Source organism: Peromyscus californicus, unplaced genomic scaffold (assembly GCF_007827085.1).
Source record: "Peromyscus californicus insignis strain IS unplaced genomic scaffold, ASM782708v3 Scaffold_8__1_contigs__length_139910024, whole genome shotgun sequence".
Lineage (NCBI taxonomy): Eukaryota > Metazoa > Chordata > Mammalia > Rodentia > Cricetidae > Peromyscus > Peromyscus californicus.
Window position 1 is genome coordinate 110,856,531 of NW_026294606.1, and position 14,650 is coordinate 110,871,180.

A 14,650-nucleotide genomic window follows, 5' to 3' on the forward strand; every position below is an offset into this window, starting at 1 on the left:
CTATTTAATGAAGTAAGTCCTCATTGATAAATAAACGTCCTGAAGGCATGCCCATGCTACAGAAGGAAGGGCCCCGTCATTCACCAAGTCATTCCATGAGAAATAGTGAAATTCTTGTTTAGCCAAGGGTGGCTAGTGTCAGACACTATAGAGACATGCCTGGTATACATGTGCATGCACACAAACACACACACACACACACACACACACACACACACACACACACACACACACACGGGGGAAAGAGGAGGGAAGAGATGGATTCAAGCTTTTTACATGATGCATTAATAGTTAAATCTGGTGTTTGCAGAGCCACAGTACACCATGTGTCAGTCAATAGGTTTATCTGTCTATCTATCTCATACTTTTTGTGGCTTGTCTTTTTTTCCTTTTTATCCTGTTCTGCTCATTTTTCCTTTCTTCTCACACACTCTGATTTGTGTTTCTGCTTTTCTTAGTTGTTCAGGATTCATGGCTATTTATTTCCTGTATAATAAGTAAATAGCCTGCAATATATCTTCTTTATGTTTGAAAAACCTGTTTACTCTCAACTCCAATGTCTGTTTTCACTCTATGTTTGATCTCCATGTTGATAGTCTCTGAATCCCTTGTTCTGTTGGGGGCAGTTCTGATCACAAATTCTACTCTATATGTGTAAGGTCTGATCTCTCCTGAGAGGAAATGATTTTTGAGGGACATCTGGAAACGGGTTTCAACTATAAAGGTAGTTCCATGACATTACTCATTCTCTTCCCAGCATCCCATCAGGATTAATTGTATTCCTGCCAGTTCCTCTAATCATTGAACTTACTCATATAAGCATTGTAGCTATAGTTTTCCTGGTCCTGCCTGGCCCATGGTCAGGACAAATCTCTCTAACCCGCCAGTCTCCCAGTCGCTCAGACCCAACTGAGTAAACACACAGAGACTTATATTATTCATAAACTGTATGGCTGTGCCAGGCTTCTACCTAGCTGTTCTTATATCTTAAATTAACCTATTTCTATTAATCTATAAGTTGTCATGTAGCTCGTGGCTTACCGGTATCATAACATCTTCTCATGGTGGTGGCTGGTAGCATCTCTCTGGCTCAGCCTTCCACATCCCAGCATTCTCCTCTCTGCTTGTCCCACCTATACTTCCTGCCTGGCTACTGGCCAATCAGCATTTTATTTATACCGAGCGATATCCACAGCAAAGCATTGATAGGGTTGTGTAATAACGTACGTATTTTAAATGTTTAAGATAGAATAATATTTTCCTTTGCTGTTAAAATCCACTATGTCCAAATCAAATTATTATTTCCTCCTTCCTTCCTGGAATTCAGCTGCTTAATCCTAGGTCAGTCTATGAAAGGAGAGAATTTTCCCATGCAGTCCAACAGTCCTGAGCAATCAGTTCATATCTACTATTGTAGACTTGGTTAAATGTCCATGGATGGAGAACTCACAGACCATAATGATGAATCTATTGCTTCTATTTTGCTAAATGGACATGTTGCCAAACACCTCCTAAGTAAATATGTTTGTAGTGATAGACTTGTGCTGCTGTCAGCCTTCAGCAAAGAAGCCTCCTTTAGCAACAAATGACAGTCAATGAAGAGACTTAAAACTGGTCAAGGTGCTGAAAATAAGCGACGGTTGCATGTTCTGTCCTTTCACAGAGGGCCCTGGTTAAACTCAGCGGGTCACAAACAGGAAGACAGGATACTGGGAGGGTGAGTTGTTATACATAAAAGTGGTGTTGTTCGAGGTGAGAGGGTAGTGAGAGGCTTGGGGTACACTTTACCAGAATGTATTACATATAGATATAAGACTGTCAAACAATTAATTGATAAAAAGTAACTATTAAATATGCATCCTGGCCTTGACATTTCTTTTTAGAAAAGACAAGACTATTTGTGGTGGTTTGAATAAGAATGGCCCTCATAGGTTCATATGTTGAAATGCTTAGTCATTAAGGAGTATAACTACTTGAAATGCATTAAGTGTTGCCTTGTTGGAGTAGGTGTGGCCTTGTTGGAGGAAGTATTTCACTAGGAACTGGCTATGAGGTTTCAAATGCCCTAGACAGTCCCTGTGTCTCTCCCTGCTTCCTGCACATCCTCAAGAAGGACTCTCAACTACTTTTCCAGAAACATGTCTGCCTGTGTGCTGCCTTGCTCTTAGCCATGATGATGATGGACTAAACTTCTAAAATGTAAGCAAGCTCCAATTAAATGCTTTCTTTTATAAGAGTAGCTATGGTCATGGTATCTCTTCACAAGAATACAACACTGATTAAGACAGAATTTATGCTACTTTTTATTTATGAATTGAATATAATAGCAATCTCAGTATCACAATATCTAGCAAAGAAATTCTATTTTACATGTGTTTGGAAGGAAAGGAGAAATGAATAGAGGAAGGGAGAGAGGAAGAAAAGAAGAAAGAAAATAACATTGGTGGAAAAAGCTTACTTCTCTAAAATAATATAGTGTCTTCTTAAAACACATATGACAGGAAGTAAGGCAGCATGTAGACAGATATTGAGCTGGAGAGGTAGCTGAGAGTTCTACATCTTGATCCACAGGCAGCAAAAGGAAAGACTTTGTACCAGGTATAGCTTGAGCATATGAGACCTCAAATCCCATCCCACAGTGACACGCTTCCCCAACAAGGCCACACCTACTTCAAAAAGGCTACATCTCTTAGTAGTGTTATTCCCTGTAGTCCAAACATTCAAACACGTGAGTTTATGGGGGCCATACCTATTCAGACTACCACAATATCCAAGCATTTTATCTTGGTTTGATCACTTTATTAAAGATAGCAACTTCAACAATATCCTTTCTTCATTATACAGATATATGGATATTTGCACTTAAATATGTATATATTCAATTTGCTACAAAATACCCATGAAAATACGTTTCATAAACTGTATCTAATAATAGCATTTTCTGTAAGCAAATTTTGTTGAAAATGGGTTAAGAGCAGAGGTAGTTAGATTATTTTGGTGTGAAAAATAATCGTCTTCTTCAAATCATGCACAAAATAAACAATCGTTATAAAAGTCAATGTACAATTTAAAATACAAAATTTTGATGTCAGTATTCACATCCCATCCAAAAAGTCACCAGGAATGGCATATTATTGTAAACGAATGAAAACTACTTAACAGCTTTGCAACCGAGCAGTGAAATGGGACCCAACTCAGCAATAAAATAAACACTAAAATAAAGTCAGCATGTCAAATCACTTTATATAGAAAGAACAGTCATGGGGATGGTTGAAGGAATCAGATTCTGCTGAAATACACACATGTTTTAACAATATAACACTGTGATTATGTGAACACAATTTCTCATGGATAAACAGTACGTCTGTGGCATATAGGAAAGCACCTCAGCCTTTTGTTTCTTATAAAGAAATTGTCCTACTAATGCTGTTTCCTCTTTCTCCTCGCTCACTGCTTCCAAAATCCACTTTATCCTCTTCTGATAGACAGACATAAATTGAATTACTAAGAAAAAGTGTTGTTTCACCATCCGCCCCCAGCCTAGACACCAATGTCCTGCCATCAGACACTGTCTCTCCACTGCCATCTTGTGGGCAGCATGGTACCATGCAGCGCTTTTTTCTTTTTCTTTTTGGCAATGTTATGTACATAAAGCAGGAGTCAGTCAGAAACTATGAATCAACAGGTACTCTGAAGAAGCTGTAAAGCTCTTTTCTTAAGTCTTATACAGACTTGCACCATGTGATTCATACGAACACACACACACACACACACACACACACACACACACACACACACACACACACACACACGATTGTTACAAATTAAACAAGTCACCTTTATATGCGCCGTATTGCAATAGAAAGTGAATTGAATTGGTGTCATCAATTAGTTTTTAAAAGTCTGGGCGGTCACATGACCAGTTATTGCTTATGATTCTGTAAGGGTCTTCAGGTTTAAAACAGTCCTGGTTTTTGTTCTGTAACTGCTTCACCACCTCCTGCCTTCTCATTACCTCAACTCTTTCACTTTTTATTCAAATCCTACTTTAAATTACATGTGCATCAGGCAATTTCGGCGTAATGACTGAGGTTCCTGAGAATGTGGCCTTGCTGCATGATCTGTTGGAGCTGGTTCCTGCTCTTTTCTCAGCTGCTTCCCAGCCTGTTGGGCATTATCAGGGAAGCAGTGTACTCTTCCCTGGCCCTTCCACCACAATGTTCTGGCTGAGCACCAGGCTGCCAGCAACCAGACCAATGAGCCTTCAATGCACATCTCTGACAACATGTGTCAAATGAAACATTTTATCCTTTTAGGTGTTTATCTCCGGTATTTTGTCACCATGAGGGAAAGTGAACATGTTTCGCCAATAGAAGATACATAAGTCCTGCTTTGGCTTCCTTTGGCTAATTGAAGACATAGGCCTATTGTCCTGCATTTTAAAATGCTATCTATTGCCTCAATTCCACCTCACAGCTGAGGTGCCAACCACAGATACTACATATGAAAGCAAAGTCTCTCAAACGTTTAACTATCGACTGTTTAGGGAGACAGGTCTTTGTGGTGGCCTATGGTACCATGACAGATTTGACATTTGCACCTGAGGACACTTGATAGCATCACTAGCCTCTACTCACTAAATACTAGTTACATACCCCTCCCAGGAATGCAAACAAGGTGTCACCATGCCTTGTCTCATATCTGGGAGTGTCACAAAGAGAAGAACCACACCATGTTGAAAATCATTGCCCACCAAGCATGAACTTGTACATATTTCTACAGTATGTCCTCTTCTGTTCTTTTTCCCCAAAATTTTCCTAGTTGCTTGAATTACATCTTTCACCTTAAAAGAAGACATGTTTCGAACTTATTAAAGATTTTCAAATGCCCATTTATAAATAACAATCTTACATTTAGTTTGTGTTCTTGAATTTTTTATAAATTTTATGAGAAAATAATTATAGTATAACGACACTCTTCAGTTTTTTTAAATCTTTTCTCTAAAACAGAATTTTCCAAAATGGATTTTGATAATAGCTGTTTTTAACAGTATTTGTAAATTTGGTTTGTGTATGGTGACTAAATGTATGTGTGTGCAAATAATATTTTTTGTCAAAATTGAAAAAATGGCAAACGAGAACATTCACAATCCACATTACTATCATGAACAGTAGATGCTTTCCATTGATGGAACTATTTATAAAAGTATATTTTATTTCTGTCAAATATTTTGACTTTTAGCTGTCAGTGAATAAATCATGATTAGATAATTCTGTTTGGTTCGGAATCTTTTAATCAAATTTTCTACCTTTTAGCTTTTAAAAAAGTACTAGAGTCTTTAAACATTTTATTACATTTATTTATATGTGTTTATATGGTGTGTGTGTGTGTGTGTGTGTGTGTGTGTGTGTATTCACATGCACATGTGTGTGTAGAAGCCAGAGGACAACTTGCAATTTCTCTAACAATGAGTCTTGAGACTCCAACTTACATCATCAGAATTGGGAGTAAGTTCTGTCATCCACTGAGCCATCACATAAGGCTAAGTGCCTTTTTATTTAGTCTCTTATTAATTCTTGTTGGGTGGGAAAATATACTATTGGCCAAAATGTCATTCTCCTAAAATCTGGTCACTGTTCAGGTAGGCTAACTTGTATGACCTCAGTATGCAAAGGGGGTACATACTGAGAAATGATTTGAGGGGAAAAATAGTTATTTCTTTATTAGAACAATGCCAGGAGACTTGAAATGCACCTCTTTTCATCTTTCATTATTTTCCTATCTCTGTTTGTGTGTGTAGTGTCTATTACTTAGCAAAGCTTATATTGAAACTTACTTTTGTATTTGGCTAACACTAAGGATAAGATCACTAATATTAGCTTCAAAGGAGTTTTTTTTTTATTCAAATTAAAGCTAAAAGCTTTATCTTGAAAAACGAAAATGCTTCCATTGGATTCCCAGAATCAACAGGACAGTGATTTTTGGTTCAGAAAAAACTATACTCTATCTGCTCTATCCATAGAGGAACTATCTGTATATTCTGTTTGTTCAATATGGAGTGGCTCCTAATTTCACCCTGAGATTTAGGAAATGGGGCACGATACACATCTACCATGTTGCATGCAATTATTACAATTATGGTGAACTGCTGATAAGGCAACTCCACCTCCAAAGAGGACTTTTAAATATAACCCAAGAACACATCACATCTCCATATTGATCTTATAAATTAATAAATGTATACACAAGCCTACAAAATGAAAATTTACTCTGTAAGCAAGCCACAAGCGGCTGTGCTTTGCAAACTAGCTTGGTGCAGAGGATGAGACAAGCAAGGAATCTCGTGCACACAAGTGGCAGACAGGTTACTACTTCAAGGGCAGAAAATACTCATGAAAGAAAACAAGACCTGCTTCAGAAGGAAAAGCATGAATTTGGAAGGCAAATGGGGAAGGTGTGCAGTGTGAGTGAATGCACTGTCCTCCCTGGTATTAGAATGAATGCCAGATTTCTCATGTAACAAAGGAAAAAGAATGTCTCAGGTGAAGAAAAGGGTTGCAACAATATTAAACATGTGAAAAGCAAGACATTATTTTTTTTTTAAATAAGAGGAAAGAACATTAATCTTCAAAGGCATAAGATCCAGAATTCATATCATGAAGAGGAGATGGGCAGTGAGTTTGCCTTTTGTATTCATGTTTTGTGTAATGTTTGCATCATTGAGACTCAATGTCTCATAGAAACAACTTAATAGAGAAAAAAAACTGATTTTTTTCTCTCACAAGTTGAGAGGGATTACAATGCATCATAACATGGATTCTGCCCAGGCTACTTTTCATGTTTTCATGACATAATCTAAGGCCATATGAGAAGGATAAACGTCATCAGAGAAAATACCTACAGATCAGCCTGCAGACAAGCTTGTCTAGCTTTCTTCTTGATTAATAATTAATGTAGGAGAATCCAGCACCTGGTGGGTAGTGCCACCCCTGAGCAGGTAGACCTAGATGGCATAAGAAAGCGGGCTGAGAAAGCCATGGGGAGCAAGACAGTAAGCAACACTCCTCTATGGCCTCTGCATCAGCTCCTATCTCTGGGTTCCTGCTTTGATTTCCTGCCCTGACTTCCATGGATGATGTTCTCCAAGATGTAAGATGTAATAAACCTTTTTGTCCCCTCAAAATGGACTTTGAGCATGGTGTTTCATCTCAGCATTAGAGACCCTGACTAAGATAGAAGCTATGCTGATGGGAGTGTCATCATGGGCAGTGGGGGTCATGTAGCCTAGAAGCATGTTCCCATTGGAGTAGAGAGAAGAGAGCTGGCCACTAGTGATTCATGTCTATTAGAGAGGCTCAAAACTGGAAAGATTTCACGGCCTTCTAAATAACAAATAACACTATCAGATGGAGATGGAACATTTAATATTTAAACCTCATATTAAAACTGTAACAACACTTACCATGGTCTCCTATTCCTTGTTCTCCCTCTCTGTTGTTGATCCAGCTGGGATCTCCCGCTCCCCCAAGCTCTCTTTCCCTCAACCCTCGCCTTTCATTACCCCTACTCATGACCAGGCTGTTCATGTAGATCTCACTCCATTTCTCTGTCATTGGGTGATCCCTGTGTCTTTCTTGGAGTCCTGTTTTCCAGGTAGCCTCCCTGGTGATGTGAGAGGCAGACAAGTCATCCTTGTTTCATGTCTAGTATCCTGCTATGAGTGAGTACATACCATGTTTGTCTTTCTGAGTCTGGGTTACCTCACTCAGGATGATTTTTTCTAGATCCATCCATTTGTCTGCAAACCTCATGATGCCATTGTTTTTCTCTGCTGAGTAGTATTCCATTGTGTATATGTACCACATTTTGCTTATCCATTCTTCAGTTGAAGGGCATCTGGGTTGTTTCCATGTTCTGGCTATTACAAACAATGCTGATATGAACATAGCTGAACAAGTGCTCTTATGGTGTGGTTGAGCATTTCTTGGGTATATGCCCAAGAGTGGTATAGCTGGATCTTGGGGGAGATTGATTCCCAATTTTCTAAGAAAGCGCCATATGAGAATAGGAAGAAGCAAAGTGCTAGAGAGGCCCACAGAAATCCACAAAGATACCCACACAACAGACTGCTGGCAATGGTCGAGAGACAGCCCGAACTGACCTACTCTGGTGATGGGATGGCCAAACATCCTAATTGTTGTGCTAGAAACCTCAGCCAACTACTGAGGGATCTGGATGCAGAGATCCATGACTAGGCCCCGGGTGGAGCTCGGGGAGTCCAATTAGCGAGAATGAGGAGGGTTTATATGAGCGAGAATTGTTGAGACCAAGGTTGGATAAAGCACAGGGACAAATAGCCAAATGAATGGAAACACATGAACTATGAACCAATGGCTGAGGGGTCCCCACTGGATCAGGCCCTCCGAATGGGTGAGACAGTTGATTGGCTTGATCTGTTTGGGAGGCATCCAGGCAGTGGGACCAGAGCTTGTGCTCATTGCATGAGTTGGCTGTTTGAAATCAGGGGCCTATGCAGGATTGTTTGGCTCGGCCTGGGAGGAGGGGACTAGACCTACCTGGACTGAGTCTACCAGGTTGACCTCAGTCTGTGGGGAAGGCTTTGCCCTGGAGGAGATGGGAATGGGGGGGGGGGGGGTTTGGGGGAACGGGAGGGGGACGGGAGGGGGGAGAACAAGGGAATCCGTGGCTGATATGTAGAACTGAATTGTATTGCAAAATAAATTAAAATAAATTAAAAAAAAGAAAAAAAAAGAATATTACAAAATAAAAGAGAATCAGTAGAAAAACCAAAGAATAATGAAAAACCACAATACATCTTCTAAAAAAAAAAAAAAACTGTAACAACACTATTTCAAACAAGATGTTTTTAGTTTTGTAAAAGAATACTTTATTGAGCTGGGTAAGCATATACTAAAGAGTCATAATTGACTCACTTAAGAAAGAAGAAATTGAGAAAGTCACGTGTACTATGTCTTAAATGAAATAATAATCTTAAATAATTATTCTGTATTCATTTTTATTTTGTGTGTGTATGTGCGTGCATGCACGCCTGTTTTTGTGTATGTGCAATGAGCATCCTAGCACCCTTAGTGGACAGAAGAGGGCAATGAATCCTTTAAAACTGAAGTTACAATTGGTTGTGAGACAGACATCTACTTCCTGTGCTTGGAACTGAACCTTGTCCTCTACAAGAGCAGCAGGTGCTCTTAACTGCTGAGCCAACTTTCCAGCTTTGGTCTTAAACATCTTAATGTTGAGGATCTCTTTAAATCTGTCTCATTTTTCAGCTGTAACTAATTGGGTTAGCAGGGAAAATTCAGAGCTGTATACTAGAATAAAATCTGGAGTAAACTCTAGAACAACATTGCTCAATAGAAATAGATGTTTAGATACATTAAAATAGTTAAAACTGGAATGAAATAATTTAATAATGGAACTTTTCCCATAAAATACAGCAAGAATTCAGCTTTCTCCTTTAAGTCAACATGAATTTATTTAGATGCTTTACTGTTTTTCAAATTATGCTACAGTTTAAGCTATCTCAGTTCAACTCTTTTTCTTAACTCATTTTGTTAAAACTTAAATTTTAAAAATTTTGTGAATCTGAGGCAGTTTTCACAGAAAATGGTGATGCAATGTTCAACATATGTTGAAGGAGGATTGGTTGACATTGAGTTTTATAATCATTGAGCTTTTATACTGTGAACATGGTATTTAAACTGTTTGTCTTCCATGTTAATAACCACAACTATTGCACATAATTGATGTTTTACTTTTCTCTTTCATGTTCTTTTCTTCCCTTTGCACTTTTGAAATTTAAGTATTTTTTACTAACATACTAAGTACTAATGGGGGGGGGCTTGCCTTGGTCAAGTTAGAGACAAGCATTAGGACTGATCAAATGAGAAACTGATGAGCAAAGATGGGTCAGTGGCTGAAAGGGCTTGCCACCAAGGCTGAGGATTTGAGTTCAATCCCTGGATCCCACAGAGTAAAAGGGGAGAAATGACTGAAGCATGTTATCCTCTGACCTTTATGTGTTTCTTCACACACACAGAGACACACACCCTATTACTAATTAAGTAATTAAAACTTTCAAAAGAGAAGGTGATCACGTTTTACTGTATGTACCCTTATGATATTGGCTGTGCTTAGTGTTTCCCCTTATACATTTTGAGAACATTTCCTCCTAATTATTCTACTCTACTCTATCAAATTTCTAGTTTGCTGAAGTTTTGTCTTAAATCAGTGAACTTTATTTCAAATGATTTCTGTGTTCTTTCTCTACTGAGTATGCTCTTTCATTCTCAAACTCAAGGCTTGTTTGAGACTAAGATCAAGTGATATACTTATTTCTGAATGGAGTGTGCAGGCTTTTGAAAGGAATATTTGAAATACAACATATTTTTCAAAATTTAAATGGCCAGTACGAATGACTCAATGGTTTAAAATTAGAGTGTCATCCAGTAACTTTAAATCCTTAAGCAAAAGGGTTTGAAATTTGCCAAAATGTCTTCTTATCTGCCCAACTCCTGAATATCAGGGAACCAAGTTCAAGTGCGGATGATTTACAGGCTGATACTATGGCTCCAAAATTATACCCTGTGTTATTTCCAATTGGATGACACATCACCATGGACATATAAATTTGTTTAAAGGCCTTTAGTCAAAAAACATACTGTTACAGTTATCATTTCATATTAGCATGTTAAAACAAGACAACTATCAAAGTGATATATATTTTGGTGTTCATAAGGCCATTCATTTTTATACCAGCGACTATAGCCTTGGTTCATCCATTGTTAGAGGCACCAGATGTTCTTTCTTAATTTCTTATGCTCAATTCACTTCTTCTGAGATCATCTATCCATCAATAGCCCGAGACTCCATCACCTTGGACCAGGCCTATCAAAAGCACCATTGGAAATGTCACTAGGACGGTTTGCAACTTAATTAATCTGTCCTTGTGGTGCCTCGAAACACCACACACACATAGTCTTAATTGCTACCACCTCACACCCACTGGGATCCCAAGCCGAGAATAAGCAGATTCTGATGCCCCCTGCAACTACTGTATTAGCATCATTTACTGCAAGATTAATGAGAGAAGCTGAGGCAACCAGAGAGAAACATAAAAGTATAGGTTTGGGCTTTAGAAAACTTCACAGGCCGCCTAAACAGAGCAACATCTTACCAATATCAGCAGTTTTGGGGTACTAATATGAGTTTTATATATATTTTATGTCCTTAAGCTGCAATGCTCACTGTCAATGAGCAATACAAGCTTGAAATGTGACATTAATATTGCTTAATAAGAAACTTCAGATGTGAAGCTGTTTTAATTTTTAAAATGTAATTTTATATAAGGCAATCAAATTACATTTTTATTCATTTTGTTAAGTATATAATTTATTATATTTGTATGTCAGACAGGGTGATTACTTGAAAAGGAAATGTTAATATTTTTAAACATATTTCAAGATAATTATAATAAAATTGGCATTGCAAAGAACATAATTATGAACCATCGAGAAAACTCAACCATGAATTTTAAAAACACATAACAACTGCAACAGAAGGGACAAAAATCCTTATATGTTTGATTTCAAATCCCAGATTATTTTATTGATATAGCATCACATTACCTTTTTAATCTTCTCTGTGTGTGTTTGTGTGTATGTGTGTATTTTGTGTAACTCTTTAAAAGAACATGTGCATTCAGTCTGAAGATATGCAAGCTCGCCTTTTGAAATAAAGGGAGGAATTATTGTTGCATGAACCATTTTCTTTGCAAAACACTTACAGGGATGCTGATAGAATAAAATTATATAAAAATGTCAAAAGTGCTGTGATGTAGAGCCATAATGTGAACCTTTGAGTCATCTGCTCTTGAACTTCAATCACTGATGTTTAGAAATTGACCAGGCAAAAAGTTTTGACCTGTTTCTGTCCCTCTGTCCAGTTAAGGATTCTACAGAGCCCTTTTGACACTGCAGTTTCAAATCACTGAACAATTTTTTCTGGTCATTGAATTCTAAAATCACTTGTTTCCTTTAATATACCCAGAAAATCAGACCCCATCTATTATCAAAAGAATAGATTAACTTCGATCTTAATTTATAAATTGGCTAATATGTTTGCAATGGCCAATTTTAAGATGTTTATTACTTCTCACTTCAAAGTTATGATTATTTCAGAGCTACTTCTGTTAGATTTGGGCTTATATGAGTAACTAGTAAGAAATCAGAAACAACAGTGTAGAAACCTTGTTGACAATGCTGAAAGCAGAATGGATTAGAAAGTCTGATGACAAAAATGGTCACCTAGAAGGACAATGTTCAAACACACACACACACACACACACACACACACACACACACACACACACACAGAGAGAGAGAGAGAGAGAGAGAGAGAGAGAGAGAGAGAGAGAGAGAGAGAGAGAGAGAGAGAGAGAGAGAGAGAGAGAGAGAGAGAGAGAGAGAGAGAGAGAGAGAGAGAGAGAGCTATAAAAAACACATTTGCCCAAACATAATTAATGATTAATTAAATAAAGTGTTGTGAATAGTACATCTTAAATACTTCTATAGAATAGGGGTAAAGTCCTCCACAGTAACTCTTCTCCTTTCTGTGGCAGAACACCTGACTAAAGAAACTTGAGGAAGGCTGGATTTGTTATGGCTCCTAACTCAAGAATCCACTCCATCATGGAGATGAAATCATGGCTTCAGAGGTAGATGTGGCTGCTCACATTTTATCCACACTTAGGAGGCAGAGTGGTTGCTAGAAAGGTGAGCCTTTCAGTGAGAGCACTTGCTGCTCTTCTATAGGACCTGATTCAAGATCTCATCATCTTTTTGTTCAGCTCACAAATACCTGGAACTCTACATACAGGAGATTCAAAGTCCCTTGTTGGTGTCTGATGGGAGCAGAAAGCACATGACTTACACTTACACAAACACACACACACACACAGAGAGAGAGAGAGAGAGAGAGAGAGAGAGAGAGAGAGGAGGGGGAAGGGGATGGGGAGAGAGGAGAAGAGGACAGGAGTAGAGGGGAAGGGAGAGGAGTGGAAAGAAGAGAAACTGGTCTAGTTCCCAACTAGCTTTATGCTTTTATTCATTTTTAGACAATAGCTCATGGAATGATCCTACCTCAAATAATCTAATTCAAAAACTCTCTTATATACATGCCTTAAAGTGTATCTCCTAAGTGATTCTCAATCCTATCTACTTGAACACTTGTATTAACCATTACACACTCATAATGAGAGTAAAAATAGCTAAAGCAGACTGCATGTCAGTGATTCCAAAAGCTAAGCATTAAGCAAAGGATGACCATGTTTTGGTGAATGAATTGTAACATTGGTTACAACTGTGTGTTTTACAGCATTGATGATATACTTTGGATTAGACAAATGTTTTACATGTCAAGAATGAGGGGCCTGGAAGGATAGTAAGATGTGACACAAAGCTTAAAGACACAGGTCTTATGCTGTAGTCATTCAGTATTCCATTTAGTTCAGTGTAAGTGTTCATGCAGTGGAGTGCCGTAACAAGGTCTCATTATTTGTTACTTTACTTGTTATTGTGAGCAAATACCACACAAGTAATAAATTAAGAGAAAATGGATTAAATTTTCATGGTTCATGATTTCCAGGAAGGCATGGCCGTTGGAGGAGCTCTTGGTTATTGTGGCAGTATAAGAGACTGGTTTCTCAGATCTGAGTGGGTAAGGTAACAAATAGTGCAGGGAGGCCAGGTTGTTTCCTTTAAAGCCCAATCCAGGGATCTACTTCCTCCAGTCCCTTCCTATCCTCTGCATTCTTCAGCTTCTAAGACAGCACCACCAGGTAGGGACCGTTTGTTAAAACACTACAACCTCTTACGGAAGCTCATATTCAGTTCATGACAATCATTTTTACTAGCAATATGGATGAAGAATTCAGGTAAAGTCTTAGCTTATAGAAAACGTCTTTTATATTCTGTGTTGAGATATCATGACCAAAGAGATTTATAAAACAAAGTGTTCAATCTGGGCTTACAGTTTCAGAGGGTTAGAGTTCATTATGTCTGAACAAAAAACAATAGCAGAAACTGTTGAGTATTTATATGTTGAAGTAGGAGACAGAGAGAGAATGAGACATACTGGGAATGTGGCAGTTCTTTTAAATCTCAAAGTGGCCTCCAGGGACATACATCCTATCACTAGGCCACATTTCCCAATCCTTACCAAACAGTTCTATCACCTGGGGACCAAACATTCAGATATATGAGCCTATGGGGGTCATTCTCATTCAAACTACAATAAATAATGAGAGGTCATTTTACAATAAATTAGTTTAGGCAAGCAATGGTATTTATGATCTCACAGAGTAAAATGAGTATGAAAAATGCATAGAAAGCATCTTAATTAAGATAATAAATTAATACCAATTGCACGTTTGATTTGCAGATACCCCATCATAAAATTCCTTCAAAACAAGCATGGTGGTTTAAATTGCAACATAAAATACATAAAATCTATGGTAACCATGATTCTCATGTTCCCCCTGGAAGGTGATTTCCCATCTTAGAACTACAAATATCTAAGATATTTTATATGGAAATTATTGACATGGGGTGGA